Raw genomic sequence first — 23,588 nt, forward strand, 5'->3', positions numbered from 1 at the left:
TGAGATACAAATTAAAACTATCTCATTCAAGCCGGGCATAGTGGTGGTGCACACCTGTAAGTCCAGCACTTGGGAGGCAGAGCCCTGGGAGTCCACGGCCAGGCTGACCTACAAAGTCAGTTCTGGGCCAGCTAGGGCTACAAGTGAGAGCTTGTTTCAAAACAGACAGACAGAATGCCAAAAAGAGAGAATACTAAATAAAAAAAAATAATAAAAAGGGATATTCATAAATGTTAACCCTGGCCAAAGAATGGTAGGTAACAAGAGCTCAGCTTTAACGAAGGAGAGATTGATACAAACACTGAGAAAGGTTTTATGTCTGGTTTTATCGATTGAGAAGTAACTGCCCATGAGTGTAACTGTGCAACGCACAAAAACAGCGTTTCACTACTGAGCACACCCCAGGCATCAGTCCAGGACCATATCAATGGCAGCGCCTGAACAGAGACACAGATGAAAAGACACGTGGTGGACCCTGCCCCAGGCAGCATTTAGGGACCTTAGCGGCTGTCAGGCATGGGGTAATATGAAGGCAAGTCAGCTAAGGCAGGAGGGTCAAAAGCTGAAGGCTACCCTTGAATTTTACATAGTGAGACTGTTTCATAACAAGTTCAAAATGATTTCACATCGTTTATATCATTTGGTCTGCAGAACCCTATCCACACTACTATTTCAACTCATCCTTTTTTTTCATTCTCCAAAACTATCAATCTATCCACTGTGACTGTTAACACCTCTATGCCTCAGTCTTCACAAAACTGAAGGGGCTCTATGCTCCAAACCCCACCAATGCATGAGTGCTCTTTTCTTTCAAGAAAATAAGTTTGATCAGGTTTTTAAAAAAATGTAATTAAATTTGTGTGATCTATTAGATCAAGAAATTATCCCATAAAAATGGAACAGTAGAAAAGTCACCAGATGAGGATGGCAGGGCTCAGAGGTGGGTGCTTTTTTTGGTTCTAAATATAAAACACAGTCTGTTTCCCCTTCCTGAACCCAGATCTAATCTCACAGAAAAGTGCCAACTGTACAGCTTCAACCTCTACTTTGGCAGGCATCTAAGGGATGAAGAACCAGGGCGGCAACATGACCAGGATGTCCCCTGATCGCTGTTCAGATATAGCTATAGAACCAGGACAGTCAAGAGAGAACTGTACAGCACAATCAGTAGTAGTTTTCAGAGCCCCTAGACTGCTCATTCACAATCCCAGAGCAGAATGGATGGAAATGCTTCTCTCACGTTCTTCACGTTCTTCATGTTCTTCACGTTCTTCACGGTAAACATACTGGTGACACTCTGGAGAACTGATTCTTGTATGGCTTGACTTTACTGGTCCTGAAATTAGTATTTCTACTCGTTGAGCCCCTGGATGTTTCCTCTCTGGTCTAACTCACCATCTCGGGTTTTTAAGACATAGTAATGTTAAAGATTCCCTGGGGCTAGAGAGACGGCTCAGTGGTTCAGAGCACTGGCTGCTTTTCCAGAGGACACAGATTGGGTTCCACATGGAGACTTAGAATGGTCTGTAACTCCAGTTCCTACGGGAGCTGCTACTCCCTTCTGCCTTCTGGGGTACCAGGTATGAAAGTGGTGCATAGGCACCCACACAGGTAAAACATCCAGATTTCTCTAGCCAATCTAAGACAAGCACAAATGCACTTCCTTTTAGCATTTTAACCTCTGTGCCACTGATCCAAGATGTCACAGGGTTATAAACAGGTATACTGTCTTTTATACTCATCTTGGGATTCCTGTTAATTAATCTTGGATCACAGTTTAAAACCTGACACTTGTGGAACAACAAGGCTTCAAAACTTGCATCTTTTGTGGAATATATTAATTTACTGTCATATTGCCTCTTTGCAACTTGAAAAGATAACAAGAGAATTCCAGGGACACTTTCTATCTCAGTATTTTGAACAGAAACAATCTATTGAGTCTCCCATTTTTTTAAAGAAAGATACCCACCAGCTTACAGAAAAGTAAGTTTGCAATGCTTCTTAAACTTGATTTAAAGAAACCCTCAAGATAGAAAGGAATATGTGTTGATTATGACTGTCATAATCCAATAGGACTCACTTACAAACGACCCCATCCTGGAACCAAGTGCTTTTGATTTTTACATTTCTGGACAGTATTCAACTGGATTCTGCCTCTGTAGTTTTTCTCAGAAAAAAAAACCTGCTTTTGTTTCTACTCAAGGCCTCCTGGTTGGCTCAGGACCACAGGCTGAAGAACAAAAAGAATGTATAGATTGTGTGCAAATGTAGGAAGGGAAAGGCAGAAGAAAGTCCAAGGTTCACTATGGAGAATGTTTAAGCATCTGCCTTGTAGTATAGAAGGATTTGATCCAAGAACAGCATTAATATTAGTTGGTAGACAATCAGAAAAAGGAACCCAAGGAAGTTCAATAGCAGAGACTTAATATAGGATCCTGTTGAGAAATTCTAAAATCAGGGTCACTACACATTTCTGTCCATAATGTCCTTACTATAATGCTGGGTTTTGTTTTGTTTTCATTCATGGAAGAATAACATAAACACATATTTTTCAGTTGATTTTTCATTAGGAATATTATTTTTTCATGTATATATTTTTAAAAATTTTTGACATATTTATTCTAGAACCATTTGTGCATCCATTTATCTTTTGGCTGTATTGAGAACCCAGGGTTATGTACATGTAAACCAAACATTACCACTTAACAACAGCTCCTGTTTTGATTTCTCTTATGTAACCCACACTCTGTAAAACACCACAGACATTAGGAAATAACAATTCTCATATTAGAAATCTAGAAACTCTAAAAATATCAAAGTATGTTATTCTTAGCATTTATAGATAATTCTTTTTAATTTTACAAGTTAGTAGAAAAACTTGTATAGAATTGTACAGTCTTGGCACCACCTCTTTTATTGTGCACATTTTTCTTCCAATTTATGGATATTCTTTTAACTTTTTTATGTTAAAAACTTTAGAAAGATTCTAGGTAGTAGTTTTTTGAAATATTCTAAATCTATTTTTTTTGCCTTTTCCTGGTATTTGATGTTGAGTTTTTTCAACTGTTGCTTCAATTAATGTTATAATGTAATTCTCTTGCTTTAAAAGAGAACCTTTTTCTTCTTTGATTCTGTACAGGCTAGGAGGAACCTCACCATTATTTTGTCTTTATCATCAGTTTTCAGACAAGGAGAAACAACTAATCTACTTAAACACAGTTCAAACAAAGAGAAAGCACAACTTTATGATGAAACATAATAGTCAAACCTAGCACATTCTGAAAACCTCCAATGTCAGCAAGTCTTTGAGGTAATGTGGTCATTTGCTCTTTCTCTTTGTTTTGATTCTAAATAAACCCAAGTTTCTTTGTATAATCTCTGAGCTAGTCAGTTTTTTGTAAATTGGTGTAATTAGGCAACATGCTTGTTTTTTATTGAAGTGTTTAATGGGGCTTATGGTTCAGAGGGTTAAAGTCTATGATGGTTGGGTGAAATCATAGTGGCAGGAACAGTTGTGAGCTCACATCTTAAGCCACAAGAGGGAGGCTGAGAGAGCACACATGACACAGCCCAAGTCATGTAAAACCTCAAAACCCAGTGACACACCTCTTCTAGCAAGGCTTCCTAATACTTCCTACACAGTTCCATCAACTGGAGACAATATTCAAACATATGAGCCTGTGGGGGCCATTCTCATCTAACCACCATAGTCCCTCAAGAATAAAAAATTATCTTGTATTAATCATTTTGTATACATTGTTCAATACTATAATCAGAAACAATATTGGCTCATACTTTAATTCTGCTAAACTTCATTTCAGTTAGTACTAACCTTGGATATCCTTAAGTATATTATTTCTGCAGCAAACAATGTGTTCAGAGACCTAAACATATTTACAAATAATAATTTAAGAATATGATTCATTTGTTAGCAAGTTAATTTTATTATCAAAAATTAAATCATATTTACTTACTGTCATTTAATAATTAAAATATTGGCAAATTATTCTTTGATTATTATATATAGTATATAGTTATATTATATATAGTATATAGTATATATAGTATATTTTACATATAGTATAAATTATATGTATGTATATGTATATATTTAAAATTTTTCATTAGCTCAAATACAAATTATATACTGTCTGAGATGTGTATCTGTGTGTATATGAGACATTAAATTTGGTAGATATTTTGCTGGATCTGTCTATTAGAACTATTAATATGATGTTTGTCTTATTTTCCCTTCAATTTCTGTGATAAAAACAATGACTAAAACCAGCCAGGAGAAGAAGGAGTTTATTCTGCTTATAATTTCACATCACAGTTCATTTTTGAGGGACATCCCAGTAAGAACTCAAGGAAGGAACTTGGAAACAGAACAGAGATCACAGAGGAGTACAGTTTATTGGCTTAGGCCCCCTAGCTTGCTCAGCTTGCTCTGTGTGTGTGTGTGTGTGTGTGTGTGTGTGTGTGTGTGTGTGTGTGTTTAAGAGGGCCAAGCAGAAAGACTTCACCCACACATTTTCCAGTAGTCCTTTACGTGCCCATACTCCTGATTTTATAAAGTGATTATCACAGGAACAGTAAGGCCTTGGTCAGATAATTAACACTCTTCTCCATCAACTTGCTTTCTTATACAACCCAGGGGTACTTTTCCAAAGGTAGTGCCGCCCGCAGTGGACTGGGTCTTCCTACATAAGTTAATAATCAAGGAAATGCCTCACAGGCCAGTCTGATAGAGGCAAATCTTCAACTATGGTTCCCTCTTCACACATGACTCTAGTCTCTATCAAGCTAACAAACACAAATCATCAGAATGATCACAATTTTTTAAATTAGTTAACCACCAAAATTAAGTAATCCATAAGAATAAATACCCTACATTATCTGCTGGATGTTTTTATGCCTTGCTTTATTTTTCTTCATAACTTTTAATGCCATCTGGCTTGTAATTTATGTATGGATATACAGTGCTTTGTATGAAGAACATCCCCATAGGCTCAGGGATTTGAACACTTGGTCCCCAGTTGGTAGTGCTGCTTGGGAAGGTTTAGGTGTGGCTTTGCTGGGGAAAGTGCATCACTGGGGTGGGGTGGGGGGAGCAGAATTTGAGCGTGCCACAGACTCAATTCATTTCTTGTTCTCTCCCTGTGATTTGTGAGTTGTCAGTGTCCTGTTCTGCCTTCCATGCCTACGGGTTGCCATGTCTTCCAAGCTGTGATGGACTCTTAGCTCTCTGGAACCATAAGCCCAGACTCTGTCTTCCATAAGCTGCCTTGGTATTTTATCACAGGGACAGAAAAGTCACATATATAGGATGCATATGTGTGTGGGCAGATCATATATTCAAATTTTTGTGTATGTCACTTTTTACCAGATTCTAAACACTATGTGTCTTAGTCGGGGTTTCTATTCCTGCACAAAACCTCACGACCAAGAAGCAAGTTGGGGAGGAAAGGGTTTATTTCAGCTTTCACTTCCACACTGCTGTTCATCACCAAAGAAAATCGGGACAGGAACCCAAGCAGGTCAGGAAGCAGGAGCTGATGCAGAGGCCATGGAGGGAAGTCACTTACTGGCTTGCTTCCCCTGGCTTGCTCAGCCTGCTTTCTTATAGAACCCAGGTCTACCAGCCCAGGGATGGCACCACCCACAATGGGCTGGGCCCTCCCCACTTGATCACTGGTTGAGAAAATGCCTTACTGCTGGATCTCATGAGGCATTTCCTCAAGGGAGGCTCCTTTCTCTGTGCTAACTCCAACTCATGTCAAGTTGACACAAAACCAGCCAGTACACTATGAGAATCGGACTTTTTTTTTAAATTAATCATTTTATTCGTTTACATTTCAAATGATATCCCACTTCCCAGTTTCTCCTTCACAAATCCCCAACCCATGCCCCATCTCCCCGTCTCTTTAGCCTAGGACATTTCTTGCTTATCCATAGCTTCACTTACCTTCTGTTATTTAGCAAGTGCTTAATAGATGTACCTTACTTGAATGAATAAATATTAAATGGCTCACAGTACAGATCCCTTTTTTTTAGATCTTTTAGAACTTAATGTATACACTTATTTAAAACTCCATAAATTAGCCTCTTATTAAAATATTTAAAAAAATCTTTGAGGCTGGTGAGATGGATCAGTTGCTCTTTGCAAGTGGGCTTGAGTTTGACCGCAGGATCTAAGGTGGCAGAGAGTTTATTAGAATTGTCCTCTGATCCTCCGACAACACCATGGGACAGGTGCATGTGCACACACACCCACATGAAATAAACAAAATAAAATCTCTCCTGGTTTTCACAAGTTATATGTTTATTATTTCCTAAAAAAAAAAAAAAAGGATAAAGCATTAAATCCTTGACTAAGTCTGTGCAGGAAACAAATGTAAATCTCAATGCTTACAGGAAAAGTAATGTAATCTTAGTTTCTTTGAAAACAAATGAAGAAGCTTTAAATCGGAAAGAAACGAAGCTTGTTAAGCTGAGTAGCATTGCTAATGATTTTAGAGTGTGGTTGACCTGTCATGGAACTCACTAGTGTGTTTCTCGTTTAACACGGCCACACTCAGTGTGTTCATAAGCAGATTAAATGTCCACATTATAAAATTACTCTTGGACAATAGTAACTCAGATCATTCCTGAGGTAGCAAGTCTCAGTGAGTGGATAGTGAACTTCTTTTTACTCTTGTTGGTTTGCCTTATGCTATTGTTTTTGTTGCTGAGAAAAAGGCCTCTGGTAGTCCAGGCAGTTCTCAAAGTAGCCGTGCATCAAAGGATGACCCGAACTAGTGGTCCTCCTCTGTGATCCAAGATTGCAACCGCAAGCACGTGCCATCATGCCTCGGCTTATATGCTTTTATATATATAAAAAAGAAAGGACATGTCAGAATGAACCTCTGCCTTGGTTTTATACTCAACACCCCTGGGTCACAATAACACACTTGTCACAGTGTGAAACAGAAGTTCCCAGATAAGGTAAATGAGAGAGTGAAACAGATTTCAAACATATGTTTATTAAAATCCACAGCCGAGTTCATTGTTAGCAGCTGGACCTCCAAAGCAGAACAGTAAGCTGAAATACACAACAAATGGAACAACTTCCTTTTAATTTATAAAAGAAACTATAAATTAGATTTGGAAACAATAGGCAAAGAATTTGTGGCATCCACTATGGCTATAGGCAAAGCCTTGGCTTTGTGAGTCACTGGAAGGTGAACATTGTTAATCCATCCTGTCTGCTGTCTCCTTTGTCCCTCTAGCCTTCCCTCCTTAGGCCTGCATCCACCTTTGCCAACACAGTCATACCTTATCTCTGCATGCATGCCAGCTCTGTATAGCAGACAAAGTTCTCGTCCTTGGGTTTAAGTTGCAGTGTTGTTTTGCTAAGACACCTAGGCATAATTATTTCACTGAAAGAGTTACAATAGCTGCTCACTGCCACAGAAGACCACATGAGTAAGTGCCCCACCTTTCTTCTTCTAAAATGCCCACCATGTGATAAAAATAATTACTTTTGCCATCTCCAGAAAAGTAGGAAGGGCTTTTGTCTCTGTGATTGCATAGAAAGATGTTTAAATCAAAAGGCAGAAAACCTACCAAAAATACTGAGTCGATAATTTCAGAGCTAGGAAATTTAACATTAGGAAACACTCTTAAATATGAAACTTTTATTGGACCACACATAGTGCCCCAAATTTCAAAATGAATTTTGACAAAATTAAACAAACGAGGTTTGTTGAAAAGATAACAGGCCCATCACAGAATCAATGGAACATTTGCAAAAGCTTCCTTTTGAGATTGGTAGGAACTAAACTAGCATTCTAGAGAAGGTGGTCCAGGCTTCAGGGCGTCTTAGAATCTGGGCAGTCACTGAAATTAACTCCAACTGGTCTCCCTCCTTGGTTGCGGTCTACTTATAATTCAAAGTTTGGAGAAGGAGGAAATGTAATTATTCTTGTGTACTAGGGCCAGTAATAGTTTAAAACATAATGAATGTTAAGTAAGTATAACGAAATCCATTCTCCCACCCAGTCTGCAGTTCATGTCAGGAAAGCAGTCTGCTTTGCAGCCATCCAAGGACCCCAGTTTGCTCTTATAGTGACAGCACCCCCAGATCTAATCCACACAGCCTTCAGTTACTCACACAAAAAAGGAGGCAGGGAACCAAGGAGTCAGACAACATCCTTTAAGAAAGAATGCAACCAAGCAATTACATTCACAGTCTCTGCTCGTTCCCCCTCACTGACAGCCACATGTACATAGATCTGGACCAAAGTTAGTAAGTGTGGTTTCCAGACTACAACCAGGGGCATTCTGTTTCTAGAGCTGAAAGAGAGAGAGAGAGACAGAGACACAGAAAGAGAGTTGAAAGAGAGACAGACAGAGAGACAGACAGAGAGAAAGTTGAAAGAGAGAGACAGAGACAAGAGACAGAGAGAGAGAAGGGGGGGGATGAAAGGGACCAAAATGGAGGTGAGGATAAGGCAGTGTATTACCTAAGAATTTAAGGGATATTCTTTCTCTGGTTTTCACTTACTACTTCAGTCTTTGATGCCAAGCCCCTCACCCTCCTTTCTCTAGTTCTGCTTCTACTGCGGGCAACTGGAAGCCTCTGATGCCCTTTAGTTGTAGAGAAGGATGTAATACTTAATTCACAATCTGACTCAGGTTACACGCACTTGGGAGGTAGCACCTCCTCCAAAAGAAATTTGAGCTAGTGAAAAATGAATAAATATAATATAGGTGGCCGGAAGATGATAAATATTGATTACAAACAAATTTATGATTTCAAAATTTAGAGCTTAGCATTACGTTTTGAGAAAAATTCTGTAATAATTATAGTTATGGCTTCCTCTGTTTTCTAAATGCTAAGTTCTTTCATGAGTCTTTAAGAATCTATATAATACTGTAGTCACCAATTCTGAACTGACCGTCTCCTATACAGACATTCACATTATGATGGAATTTCTGTAACTCATATGTGGAATAGATGATGTGAGTAGATGATGTGCATGTTAGCATTGTTGGATGTTTGTTGAGTCTGCAGGAGAGAAAGACAATACAGCAACAACTGAAGATTACAAAGGGAGCCAGTGAGACAGGAGCAGATCCATTAAAACATAAATAGCTGGGCTGGAGAGATGGCTCAGTGGTTAAAGAGCACTGACTGCTTTTGCCAAGGTCCTGAGTTCAATTCCCAGCAGCCACATGGTGGCTCACAACCATCTGTAATGGGATCCAATGCCCTCTTCTGGTGTGTCTGAAGACAGTGACAATGTTCTCACATACATACAATAAATAAATAAAATCTAAAAGTGAAAACATAAATAATTAATCTGGTAAATTTTAAATTGTACTGTTTAGGTAGAGGTCATTTTAGTGTCCAGGGTCCATAGAACAACCTCATAATTTATGTTTAAAGTCGTCAGTAATGCAGGTGCCCCTCCTATGGCTTGGGAATAGTTGATTCCATTCCAAAAGTGCTTAATATTTTAATCAAGGATTTCTATTTTTTAATTTTAATTAAAAACATAAATTTATTTCATCTGTATGGGTGTTTTGTCTGCATGGAGGTGTGTACTTGGTGTCCCCAGAGGTGAGATGTGGCCTGGAGTAACTCTCCTTGGCCTGGAGTTACAGACAGTTGTGAGCTGCAGTGTGGGCATTAGGAACCAACCCTGCATCCTCATGAACTGCGGCTAGTGATTTTAACTTCTGACCCATCTCTCCAGCCTTATGGAGTATTATTTTAAGACAAAACAAAAATGACAAAATAAAATGTATAATATATTGAAGGGTAAAAACATTTAGATTCCAAGAAACAAAGTATTTGGTGACAGCATTTAAGCATAAAAGATATGAATTCAGTTATGAAAACAGCATCAAAGCAAGCCTGGGATGAGGGCACGGCTCCCAGAGAAGTGCTTCCCTGCTAATGTGAGGAGCCACTTGAAGTCGAATCCTTGGGACCTGTAGAGAAAAGTTGGACATGGTAGTTTAAAGGTCTGTATCCCTGGTGCTCCTAAGGAGAGATGGGGATTGGAGACAAGACAGGGGAATTCCTAGAGGCTTGGCAGGAAAACAACAGAGACTCTGTCTCCAGACAGACAGAAGACGATGACCAACCCCCAAGGCTGCCCTCTGACTTCTATAAGCACACTTTGTGTATAATTGCATTCGTACAGAGGAATGAAGGTAGGCCTACTGTGGTTAGTGGTGCAAGTGGTTAATCTCAGCACTTGAGAAGCCAAGGCAAGTCTCTGTGAGTTGGAGGCGAGCCTGGTCTACATAGCAAGTTTTAGGCCATCCAGGCTATGCAGTGAGTCCCAATGCTGTGGTTCAGGCTCTGCTTCCCTCCCCTCAACCCCACTCTTGCTCTAGATCAGCCTCCCTGCCCCACAGCTCCATGGCCCCACACTATCTCAGTAAATAAAACACAAGAAGAAACTGTGTACGTGCAATCACGCACACCCCACATAGTACTTATTATTCCACAGAATCTTTTGAGATCTTAACTCCAAACAACTTCTATATATTTCAATCAATAGCTCTTAGAAGACAGGGTGATTTATCTTCTCGTGTTTCAGACTGCTTAATGGAATCAACACAACACACACACACACACACACACACACACACACACACACACACAGAGAGAGAGAGAGAGTGGACACCACACATGATGTACATTTTGTATATTTTACATAAAAACTTTAGAAAGTCCCTTGGGAAGATTTTTCCTGGGTTATAAGAAAAAAGCATCGATTTCAGAGACTGAAAATTAGCAAGCCTAGCTATAAAACCCCCAACAGGCAACTCTGCACATTTAGAAAATGGTGACTTGCAATTGGGTAAGGTAAAAACAAACTTCGTTCCTCTCACATTGCCATTTATGAAACTTTGCATGCTTGTCGAGGGCCCTCTGTGGTTGTAGTTAATCTATTTTATTTGTTACCACTTCTTACTGGAAATACGGGCAACATAAAGGGACTCTCCAAAAAGGTTTTAAACACTAAGTACTAGAAAATTATTTAGCGTCCCTCTCGTTGCTTACACTTGTCTCCACACTCAGTTCATTGAATTTATTTAGGGTCCGTCCCTACTGAATGGCCAGTACATCCACTGTGGAACATTTGCGGAGAGACTTACTCCGTACAACCCACTCTTCATTGTATAATGAAAGGGCTGAGCAGACGGGTTCGCTAGACATCTTTTTCATCTGCTGTGGCTTTAATAATTCAGTGATTGGTTGGCTGTGTGAGGATTGTACCAGCTCTCGCTTCGCTCTCTGGCCCGCAGGTCATTAACATGTCTGTCAGGGGTACTTTGGGGACAGAGTGCAGCAGCCAATCACACTGTCCATTATTTTTACTTTTTCCCTCACCACACTTAGTAGAATCTCGGATGGCAGGGGAGATCGAAGGGCACAAATGTCAATCAGCTGCAGAGAATTTTAACATCCCCATCACCTAGGTTAGTTCTTGCTCTTCAAGGACCAGGGAAACTTGTCTGCATCTTCCTTTAAGACAATAAAGACAGTTGTGCACATTTAAGAATGTATTGGATGCTGCTGTATATCCTACAAAAAAATGCCATCAATTCCTTATCCTATAAAGGTTTGAAAGGTCCTCTCCCCTTTAAACTTTTCTAAACCTTAATTTTATTTTTCTCAAGAGGATAAGGTAATTTTTTTCTGTAACTGTTACTCTAGTGGGTAATTTATCTTTCCATGTCTTCCATGAACACACAGAAACATTTCCAATTCAATGTTTAATAAAACCTGCAACAGGGAGTTTGTGGGGGAAAGCTTTATGAGAAAAAATTAAACAAGAAAAAAATTAATACAATACTTCCCTTGAGATCCATTTTATATCAACATTTTCTTTCAGAGTTTAAAGAATTAAGTAGGTTTTTTCCCCCTGTACTGGCAGAATTTGCAAGCCGAAGACCAAGCTGAGCTGTATAAGGACACTGTATCTCAAAAAAATAAAAAAATCTAAAAACAATAACTACAAACTTACCTTTCACAGAAATATTTTCTTCCAATAATTTAGAATACAGAATAGTTGAAAATGTTGGAAAATTTCAACATTTAAGAGAAGCAAATGGATTCAGTGCACCATTAAAATGGATACAGTTTCAAATGAGCCAAGAAAAAGACTCCATGAGGATGAGAGTGAAGGGGGCAAAGCCAGTACAGGAGAGATGAGGGGATGCCTGTCTGGACACACACACATACATACACACACGCACACACACACACACACACACACACACACACATACACAGTAGCATAGCTGCACGATATAAACAGTGAAAGTCAACATCAATGAAGTGTTACTAACAGCAATCTTCTCTAGATCATGACATATAATAATTCTGTTTTTCTTATTTTGTATATTTTTGTATAATAAAACATATCATATTTTACTGGTAAAATTCTCTCCTCATTCTGCACACATTTATGTCTGGATATGTGCCATCTCTTAGCATATGTTGCAACAGTTTGAACATGCCTCTTTTACAGAACTAAACTCCTCTTGGAGAAGGAAAACTTGATTTTCCTAGCACACAGTGCTTATGAAGTATTTCTTAACTTTCACACCTTCATTGAAGACTCAGGAAAATTCACAATTCTCCAAGCATCTGGCTGTCAGAAGACACATTTCACATGCCTACAGTTCTCCGAGTGCTAACATTTGACATGCTTTTTTATCATTTACCATCTGTTAATATTTGTCTGTCTGTCTGCTGCCATTCTGAAGACTGGCTGCTGTGAGTTTAACTCCTTCAACTTCCACGTATGAAATCATGTTGTATTTGTCTTGCTTTGGTTGTCATGATGTTCCCCTGAATCTGTCTGCACTGCTGCAGAAGACACACATTCTTATTCTTTGAGTTGCTATGAGTGACTGTCTTCTGAGTCAGGCACCCAGCTGTCATTTTCCCCAACGCCCCACCTTTGTAAAGATCATCCCAACTGGGTGTTGTTGAGTGTACCCCTATATAGAGGGGCAGCAAAGCATGAGACCCTTACATGAGTATCCAGATGTTCCCTCCCACCTGGCACCACTGCATGTGGCTTGGGGAAGGCAATGGGATAGATAGCCCAGGAATCTACAGCTGGGTTCCATCTATGCAACCAGAGGATAGCTCTCATCCCTGTTTGGTCATTTTTCCCAGGCATGGCTGGTTGGGGAGGAGTGCCCACACTCCCTGGAGGTAACCCCTCACCTAGACTCTGTAAGGACGCTCAATACATTCATTGAACTTTTTGATGAACTCTTGTTATGGTTCGAAGTTGGAACCTGAGAGGAGGGGTAGATACTGTTTTCCACTTTCCCTCTGGGGAGAAATTTTAGCAACAAGAATATTTAAAAGTTTGTGATTCTTTTAATGGGATTCTTCTAAGAGCACAGTCTGCAAATTTGGGTATGTAAATTTATTCCGTGCAATTTTAAATGTCAGCTTTTTATTTTGTTCTAGAGATCTCTTTGTTCTCATGTATTGTTTGTTTGCCTGTGTTTCTCTGTGAAGCCCTGGCTGTCCTGGAGTTCACTCTATAGATCAGGCTAGCCTAGAACTCGGAACTCTGTCTGCCTCTGCCCCTCTGGTGTGCACCAACACTGCTGGGCATTGTTCTCATGTCCTTTTAACTTCAGTTTTTATTGGATATTTTATGTATTTACATTTCAAATGTTATCCCCTTTCCTGGCTTCCTCTTTGGAACTCCCTATTCCATCCCACTCCCCTGCTTCTGTGAGGGTGTTCTACCACCTACCCACCTCACCGCCCAGGAATTCCCCTACACTGGGGCATTGAGCCTTCACAGGACCAAGGGCTTCTCCTCCCATTGATGTTCGACAAGGCCATCCTCTGCTACATATGCAGCTGGAGCCATGGGTCCGTCCATGTGTGCTCTTTGGATGGTGGTTTCATCCCTGCGAGCTCTGGAGGTTCTGGTTGGTTGATATTGTTGTCTTTATGGGGTTGCAAACCCCTTCAGCTCCTTCAGTCCTTTCTCTAACTCCTCCATTGGAGTACCCATGCTCAGTCCAGTGGCTGGCTGCGAGCATCCACCTCTGTATCTGTCAGACTCTAGCAGAGCCTCTCGGGAGACAGCTATAACAGGCTCCTGTCCGAAAGTACTTCTTGGCATCCAGAATTGAGTCTGGATTTGGTGTTTGTATATGAAATGGATCCCTAGGTAGGCTAGTCTCTGGATGGCCTTTTCTTCAGTCTCTGCTGCACACTTTGACTTTGTATTTTCTTTAGAGAGGAGCCCTTCTGGGTTAACAATTTTGAGAAGGGTGGGTGGCCCCATCCCCCACCCTTGCCTAGCTTCTGGATAAGATCTCTATAGGTTCTCCTTCCCGTTTGTTGGGCATTTCAGCTAATGTCACTCTTGTTAGGTCCTGAGAGCCTCTTGCTTTCCTGCCATCTTGGACTTACTTGCTGGTGACTACCCCCAGTTCCCCATACTCATTGCCTCAGACCTCTGTTCAAAATAACTAATTGGCAATTTATTTGTAAAGTTGTGTTGTGTGATGTACACAAATCCCTGTACACCCAACAACCCACATCCCTTTATTTCTATGGTTTCAGAACCTTTTTAAAAATGTGGTAACGTTTTTGATGTATTTAAATTTTTCTGTGTGTATGGTTGTTTTGCCTACATGTATGTCTGTGCACCACATATGTGCAGTGTCTTCAGTGGCCAGAAGAGGGCGACATATCCCCTGGGACTGGAGTTAGAGGGCTGTGAGCTACCCTAAGGGCCTCTGCAAGAACAGCTAATGCTCTTAACCTTTGAGTCATCTCTCCTCCCCCTGTGGTTACTTCCTTAACTCATAAATTTCATAGATTTGTATTTTGATGTTCCAAACCCAATTTTACCTCTTTGGTTCTCATGAATTTTTAACTTTGTATTTTGAAATAACTAGACTTCCTGGCAATTTATTTGTACGGTTTTGTGACATAAGCAAATCTCTGTCAGCCCAACAGCCCACATCCTTTGATTTCTGTCATTTCAGTATCATTTTAGAAAAGACTGTAGATCATGTAGTACTGCCTCCTTACTATTTTAGGGTCTTTTTCTCTCTGCAGAGATAGAGTTCTCACAAAGCCACATTATAACCATTAAACTGAAGAAATGAGTTTGAGATAGACCATCATCACTGTCTAACTTCCAATATATAGCAATTATCCTGGAAATGTTCATAGTGAGACCGTGGTGATCCATCCAGAATCACGTGATATATTTATTTTACATGATGTTTAGGTCCCTTAGATAGGAAACTTCCCTCTCCCTACTTCTCTCTTCCCCCTCCCATTGGATTAAATGAGATAATGCAAATTAAGTTTACTCATTCCTAGCAGTGATGAATTAGAAATTATTTTGTAAAAAGTCCTCAGCTTGGTTTTGTCTAATGCTTTCTTGTGCTTTGTAGTTTTCTAAAGAAAACAACATAAATCAGCAATATGATGTAACTACCACTGTGGTCTCCTTGGAGCATTGCACCAAGACCTACCCGATGTCAGTTTATCCTTTTTTTTCCTCTCTTTATTTTTCAAGCAGGGTCTTATATATACCAGGCTGGCCTGAAACCTGCTGTTTATCCAGTGATCCATGGTGGCTCACAGGGTCACACCTGGCTTTATGTAGTGCTCAGGACAGATCCCAGGTCTGCATGTGTACCAGGAAAGAACTCTTCCAGCTGACCTAATTTTTCTAGCCCCATCATAGCCCCATCAGTTTGTGTTTTATCTGAGGCTATTAACTTTAAGATGTGGTTAAGATGGTATGTTTTAGTTTGTTTGCTTTAAAATAAACCACGAGCGTGCTATCATTAACCAAGGAGCGATTTAAAATTATCTGAAACAATAAACATCCCATTCCTCATCAATGTTAACCCCTAGCTTTTGCATTCTTAATTATTCTTATCTATATCAATCATTATTCTAATTGTTGCTAATTGCCAACATTTGATAGCCTTTCACAATGAAGTGGAGAATGTCTTTCTTGCATGACAATGAACTGGAATCCCTCTGGACTCTACCATGGCTTGCTCATTGGATTCTCTACTTCCAGCCCTGTCTTCTAGTTCCCTTGTTGCCTCAAGCATGTCCCCAGCTTTCTAAGCCACTGGAGCTGCTTGAAACATCTTTGAGTGGGTGAGCTGAAGGCCTGCCAGGAGCATGACCCTTGTCTAATGTAGTTGTCCTTAGCACACCAACTTCCCTGGGAAACTCAAGTCAGACCTGACATACTCTTTTTCAGGGCAGAGTATCTCATAGGTGGCCAGTGAAGTCTGCATCTGTTCAGACTGCCCCATTATCATTTGCCCTTCGAGTTTTCTGTATCCCAGAATAATACCCTGGCTTTTTCGATAGAGCTGGTCTTTTTTTTTTTTTTTTTTTTTTCAAGGAGCCCCGGTGGAGAATGATTTCTAGAAAACTGAATCTGGTCAGATGTGGTAAGTAGCTCATGCCTCTAGTCCCAGCACTTTAAAGATGGAGACAAGAACTCTGCTAGTTTGAGGCTAGCCTGGTCTACATCGTGAAAGCCTGTCTCAAAAAGGAAAGAAAACCAAACAGACAAAAACCAAACCAAACCAAACAGAAACAAAACAAAACAAACCAGGCAAATAAAAACAAAACAAAGTTTAAGTCTGAGCACTAGATGTGTTCATTGCTGAGATTATCTTACGAGCTCTCTCGAGCACTCGTGCTGGTGCACATTTTTAATGCCAGCATGTTGGGAGACAGATGCAGTCCAATCTCTGTGAGTTTGAGGCCAGGTTTGTCTTTATAAAGGGTTCCAGGCCAGCCACAGCTGTACTTAAGACCCTGGCTCTATGCAAAACCACAAGCAGTTTCTCCGGGCCCCTCTTTCCTTCTAGTAGTTTTGTAACTATGAGGACTATTTTTACATTTCAAGCACATTGACACAAAGAGAGATTATTCACAAAGCTCCCATTCTGCGTCTCTCACTTCTTTAGAAAGATATAAGCACACAATGGCAGGAATGTCATAAACCCTACAGTAGAGCTCAGAGGAACTGGACATCAGAGCTCATTTTCCACAAACCCTGGCGGTGGCCAGTGCACATTCCATTCACAGGCTGGAGTGCTGTTTACCGATTTGCTGCCAGCAGAAGAGATATCTAAGGGGACCCTTAATTTGGCACAGCACGTGTTATCTATTTTTGCATTGACAAGCACATCCCGACACTAGACACAATGATGCATTTTGAAAAGAATGTGTAGGTCATGACCATGGTGGCTGTCTGAGACAGACATCAGCTATATTTTACAAGAATAGTCCAGAAGATGATCATATTTTCCACGTTTTCCTCTACAGATGTCTCTCTCCCTCTCTCTCTCATTTTTTTTTTTAAAAAAGAGGATCATAGTCTCAGCTATGTGTCATCATTCATCAACGACGTCAGACCAAGTCCAGAGTCTGAGACTCAGAGCACCGCTGCTCTCGCAGTTTGCTTTTCCTTTGTTTCTACCCCAGTAATCACACTGGAGTTACATTGCTGTGGGCCTGGTGAAGAGAGCAGACAGTGTGGCCACCGCAGCCTGCTCATGTGCCCTCACGAATCATCGAGGTGCTCTACACTGGGGAAGAGTGAGGAATAGTTAACCCCAATAATCCCAGAATCCCCTGTTAGACATCTTCCCTGCAGAGTCTGCAGGTTGGTTTTATACGATGAAATGTGTTAGTCTATCTGTCAGGGCTGAGGGTGGAGCCAGTGAGGGGCACTGTAATTACCAAAATGTTGTGAAACAAAGAACACACTTTTAAGCCACGGGTCAACAGGACGCTTGAGGAGTTCTTCAATTTTTCATTTATATATTTACGGTCTTCCCTCACCAAAAGGCGAAAAAAGGAAGTGATTTCTTGTCATTGTGTTTGCTAGTCTTCTTAACTTTGGAGAGACGTGGTTTGGCTTGAACGTATTCACTTTTGTGTATACTTCCTGTTGCCATTCCCCACTGTGGTATTAGAACATGGTTTTTTGTTTGGTTTTTGTTTTGATGTGTGTGGTTTGTGCCTTTTTCTAGCAAATTTCAGTTTATTGAAATCCTTAACAAAATTTCTCCTTGTGCCTCATTACCACATTAACCAAACCCCAATACAGCAACTGAAATCTAACCAGCAGGTTCTGGATAACTCAGAGAGATACACTGTGGTTTCCTATGACAGAAAAAATAAGGATTCTTGGCTGTGATGTCAACAGACCATGTGACTGGAATGTCACTGTGGTTAAAAAAAGCAAACAAGACAACAAAAAGGTATAAGATTACCAAAGGATTCATTAAAATATTACTTTTACGGTGCAGCTGTATTGTTTGTTTTCTAGAAAACATGCAATAAGAAATTCTTACAGTCACACTGTAGGTGTTTTACAATTTAAATGTCAGTGTTATTTTTTTTCTGAACTGATAGTATGTTAAGTGTGATTGGGAAGATTATAATGATTCACCTCATAGAAATTCTAGACCATCCACTGAGAAGACCAAATGTCAATTGACCACCTCACTAGAAGACGACATATCTTTATTAAGCTTTAAGTGCCACTTTATGTCATCCTATCTTAATGATTTCAGGGAATTATGAGCAGAGTAGAGAAAGTTAAACAACAAGGAACATAAATAATTTCATCATTTTTCCAGTAGTATGATTGGCATTAGCAGTGACAATATTGACACAGTGGCACATAAACTAAAATCAATTCTTCTTTCAATACTTTATCGAATAGACAGGCACAGAGGTTCAGTGTGTCTGTGGGACTTGGGGAAATCTCCAGTGTCTACATGCTGCAGGGACTATGTTGTATCTTCTCTTCAACCCCCAAAGAAAGATAAGAAATAGATTCTTTGATTCCTTCATACCACCCCCAACCTTTTATTCCACCTTTATAGAGAAAGTTTCCAAGGTGGCACACCCATCATACAAGCAACAACTTTTGTTAGAAAAGATGTGAAAGAAAAGAGATGCCCGGTCGTGAGAAAAGCTAATCTCCCCACACGAGGCACCAATGCTGTTTTTATAGAATGTTAGGAAAAAAGATGACATTCCGGGTTTCAGCATCAATGTTTGGGAAGAAATGAAGAGAGTGGACAGGGAGTTGGAGGTAGGGGGATAGAGTCCATGGAGGTACAGTGAACATGGGGGTAAGGGGAGACCCATGTTGGGAATCCCATTCCCCTGAGGGACCAGCCACAGAATATTCAGGTCATGAGGAGGAAAGTTAAGAGGGTAGTAGAGGCAGAGAAGTGGGGGAGGGAGGGGGAGGAAGAGAGAAAGAAGGAGAAGTAGAGGCTGGCCATGAGCTCGTGGGGGCAGGGAATGGGGAGAGGAGAGGTAAGGGGGGAGAGCAAGAGACCAAGAGTCCAAGAGAGAAAAGGGGCAAGCACCCCCTTTTATAGTGTCAGGTAACCGGGGCGGAGCATGCCTGGCTGTTGCCAGGTAACTGTGGGATGGGGTTTACAGAATCCCAACAGCTTTCTAAAGAGGAATTTTAATAGATGATGGAGCACCTGTGCAGAAGAGGAAAAGAGGAACCAGGAGGGGAGAGTCCCTTTAGGCTGAGTGAATTGTTTAGAAAAGATGGCTTGCCATAGGTGTGGGAAAGGGCAGGGAGAACACTGCTTGGGTGGGGCTGGTATTCAAAAGAGGAAGCTCAGAGGACAAAGGTGGTTACTAGGCATCAGAGCAAATCAAAAGCAGCAGGCAGATACATCCAGTTAATCTGTTCCTCCCAAAGGGCTTGGTCAAGTAGATTGATTCTTTAGAAAGTCCTGCAAGACTACTGGGGAAAACTGTTGGCCACACACAGGAAAGCCTGGGAGCTGCTCAGGTAGGCCACTCTCTCCACAGGTACCTGACTCAACTTGTGACAGCTTCACTTCCTGCCTGGTCTAGAATTTAACCTTCTCTCCCATTCTCTTGGGTGTCAGACCAAAAGGGTTGTTATCTTAAGCCAATGTTAGGTGTCGGGAGATAGGGAGGAGGTCTTGTGGCTGTTTCAGTCTCTCTCAAAGGAACATATTGAATTACTGATACTACTTGAAAACATAAAGCACTTGACAGATAAAAACAGAATATGGTGAAGAAAGAAACCTCGGAGTTGGACTCTGTCGTCCTAAGATACCTTACTAGATATGGATACCTGAAAACACCTGTTTCAACAAAAGCATGACGGAGCTCTCATCTGGAGTGGCTGCCAAAGCAGAAGAGGTAGCCAAGGTAGAGAATACGGAAAAGCAAGAAATGAAGATCTATTTTTGAACATCTATTTTACATAGAGTTTGGGTTGGCTTAGTGTCTCTTGTCAGGCAAAATTTCTGTAGCCTAGCTGGGGTTCCTTACTGCCCTCAGCAGGCTGGTGGAGATCCAGGTGTTACAAGGTTTCACCCCTAAAACTCACTCTCTGGTACAGAGGGGTGTTGTCTTCCTCCCAGTCTGAGCCAAGCTTTGGGGATAATGATTTAACCCTTTGCACTTCAACAGGATAGCTTCTGAGAGTTGACTGACTTCACAGTCAGTTGGTTCTCATTTAAAGTCTACAGTGATCTTTTGGGGCCAGAGCTAGTAAGTAATTGAATCAGAGCAGGACAGTGTGAGCATCCGAGGAGTCATCCTGCATGTTTAAAACCACGGCAACAGTTTCAATTATTACCATGGGCTGGAATCTTCTGGAAGGAAAGGAGACCTTGAATCATAAGATCCAGATGGACAGGAAGATGGAGACAATGTAATCCATTCATTTTATCTCTCGAGAAAACCTGGTAAAGTTGCATAGCCAGGAAAGATCCAAAGACATACTTTATAGGTTTAGTCCAGAGAGAAAAAGTTCAAATGCCTGAAGGAAAATACGGAAGTAGCAACACATAATTCTGTTCTTCGTAGTAAAATTTCGTTTGTTTTCTGTCTCAAAGGCATAGTAACATTCAATTTGGTCTAAGTTCTCATACCTTCTAATTTGAAAGAAAAAGTAATTTTGCTTCTTTCCCAAAGTAGCTGAGATTTTACTTATATAAGTATGGGTTGTTTATGGTACTTCAAAGCCCCAAGTAAAGACTATCAGGGGGATTGTTTTTTTAACCCTAAATGGTAGTGTGTGCTCAAGGGTCTATCACAGCTAACCTTTGTCAGCTCCATCTCGGTCTCCATTGTGAAACTGCTGCTCAACACATTCTGTGGGATGGAAGAAGCTTTCAGCTCTCTAATTACAGCGAGCAAACAATGAGTTAACACAAAGGCAAGACACAGGACAAAACACCCACTGTCCTATTGCATCTATTTATTTATTTATTTATTTATTTATTTATTTATTTATTTATTAATTACAAAGCAGCAGACAGCAGTTTAAAAAGCACTCCTGTGTAACATCTCTGTGAAGTAACATTGTGTCTGCGGCTGGAACTCTGTAGACTCTAGCCAGTCTAAATTAGTAAATGAGATCTGGACTACCCGCTGTCCTTTAGACAGCAGAGTATTCCCTTGTCTAGACACAGCAAGAACAATGTGAGAATAAAGCTCTTTACTAATGGTAAGAAGAGTTGCAAATCGGTTTACTCTTGTCACAGTGCTTAGAGCTTCATCCCCAGTAAAAGTCAGCTGTTAGAGACCTGCCAGCCAGACAGAGAGGGGGTTCAGTGGGTTAGGATGTGAACTGCTTTTGCAGAAAGAAGAGGTGAGTTTCCAGCACCCATATGGGGCAAGTCCCAGTTGCTTGTAACTCAATTCAAGAAGATGTGGTGCCCTCTTCCGGCCTCTGAAAGCACTGAACACACATGCACAAGGCTCCCTACACACACACACACACACACACACACACACACAGAGAGAGAGAGAGAGAGAGAGAGAGAGAGAGAGAGAGAGAGAGAGAGAGAAAGACAGAGAGAGATAGGGAGAAGGGGAGGGGCCATGCTTGAACTGTGTTGCATCATATAAGAAACCGAATGTTTCTGTTAATAATGACAGTTTTTTGTTTGGTTTGGCTTGGTTTGTTTGTTATTTGTTTTTTGCTTTTAGTAAGAGTAATTAAATGAATTAACTCCTCCTCGCCTTATTTTTATTTATTTATTTTCAAGGCAGGGTCTTTCTATTATGTGGCTCTGGCTGTCCTGAAACTTGCTATCTAGATAGACCAGGCTGGCCTCAGAATCACAGAGATCTACATGATGTTGTCCGGTGCCTCCCAAATGGTGTGCACCACCTCACCAAGCCACACTTTATCTTTAAAGTCATGCTCCATTTCTTTCTGTTGTTTTGGGGTTTGTTTGCTTGCTTGCTTGTTTGTTTTGGTGGAAGGAGGTGTAGTGTAACTGGAAATTAATTGAGGGTCTTCTGCATGCTGGGTAGGTTCTCAAAACAGTCTACCTTTTTTTTCTCTAATGTAACAAATAAAGCATTAACCAAAAGAGCAGGTTTGAAGTATATGGCATCAAAATATCCATCCATGTTTTCCTCATAGCCACTTTAAGAGGCTTAGTTTAAAGAGCATATAACTCAAAAAGGGCGAACTAACAAAATCCTGCTAAGACCAACCCCACCTTGAGATCTTCGAGTGCACACCTTATGCTGGTAACTGCAAGAGTAAGCCACTGAAGTCCACATATATGACAAACTAGTCTCCAAACCAGGGCCAGGTGCTGTGCCTTGTGGCGAGCGATGGTCCCTAAGCAGGTGTGATATTCCCATCTCACCCATAAGCCAGAGCTGTGCATGCTCCCAAGGTCCAAGAATGAAACCTATTTGACCAGCAGTCACCAGAGGCCTTAAGAAGAGCATTTCTTCCAATCCACCTTTCCAAACTTGTCTGGCTAGAGAGACAAGTCACTCAAGCACCTGTCCTCAGTCTAATGCAATGGGGTAGGTCAACGAATTCTACTGGGGAGACAAGACACAGTTCTCTGTAGACAGTAAAGCAATGGAGGCTGTCTTGAAAACTGCAAGTTGCTCAGGGAGGATGCAGTGAGAACAGAGGCTGGGATTAAAAGAAAAATGAGGGATGGACACCAAAAGGCCAGTGGCAACCCCTGGATTACCATGTGGCAGGGCAAAAGTTCCTGCAAAGGGGACAAAGAGGTCATTGGTGAAGGTGAAACTTCATTGCCACAGAGACCCTAAGAAGTTGGGGATGCTGGGATGCTCGGATGACTGCCAAGAGTGTCATGGCCAACTTTCCTCAGTGATGGTTCTGAAAGTGTCAGATAAAGTAAAACCCGTCCTTTCCAGTTGTTTTTGGCCATGGTGTCTAGCCCAGAAACTAGACCAGAACACACAGGAAGGTCTGAGATATGGAGGAAGACAAACAAAAGACCTTGTATATGGAATGATATAACCAAACTAGACAGAGAATAAAATAGGAAGACAGAGCTCTGGACCAGTGTGGGAAGGGCAGCTGTCTCCCTACCCTGGAGCCCCCCCCCCCCCAACTCCCAGTGCAAGGCTGTTGCAGGCTTTCATGTATCCTCTCCTCCAATAGAGCTAATTATAATAGACCAGGTTGAATGTGAGGATGGCTTCTAGTGAACTAGTAGCTCTGTCGCTACTTGGTG

Source organism: Micromys minutus (assembly GCF_963924665.1).
Source record: "Micromys minutus genome assembly, chromosome: 4".
Taxonomy (NCBI): domain Eukaryota; kingdom Metazoa; phylum Chordata; class Mammalia; order Rodentia; family Muridae; genus Micromys; species Micromys minutus.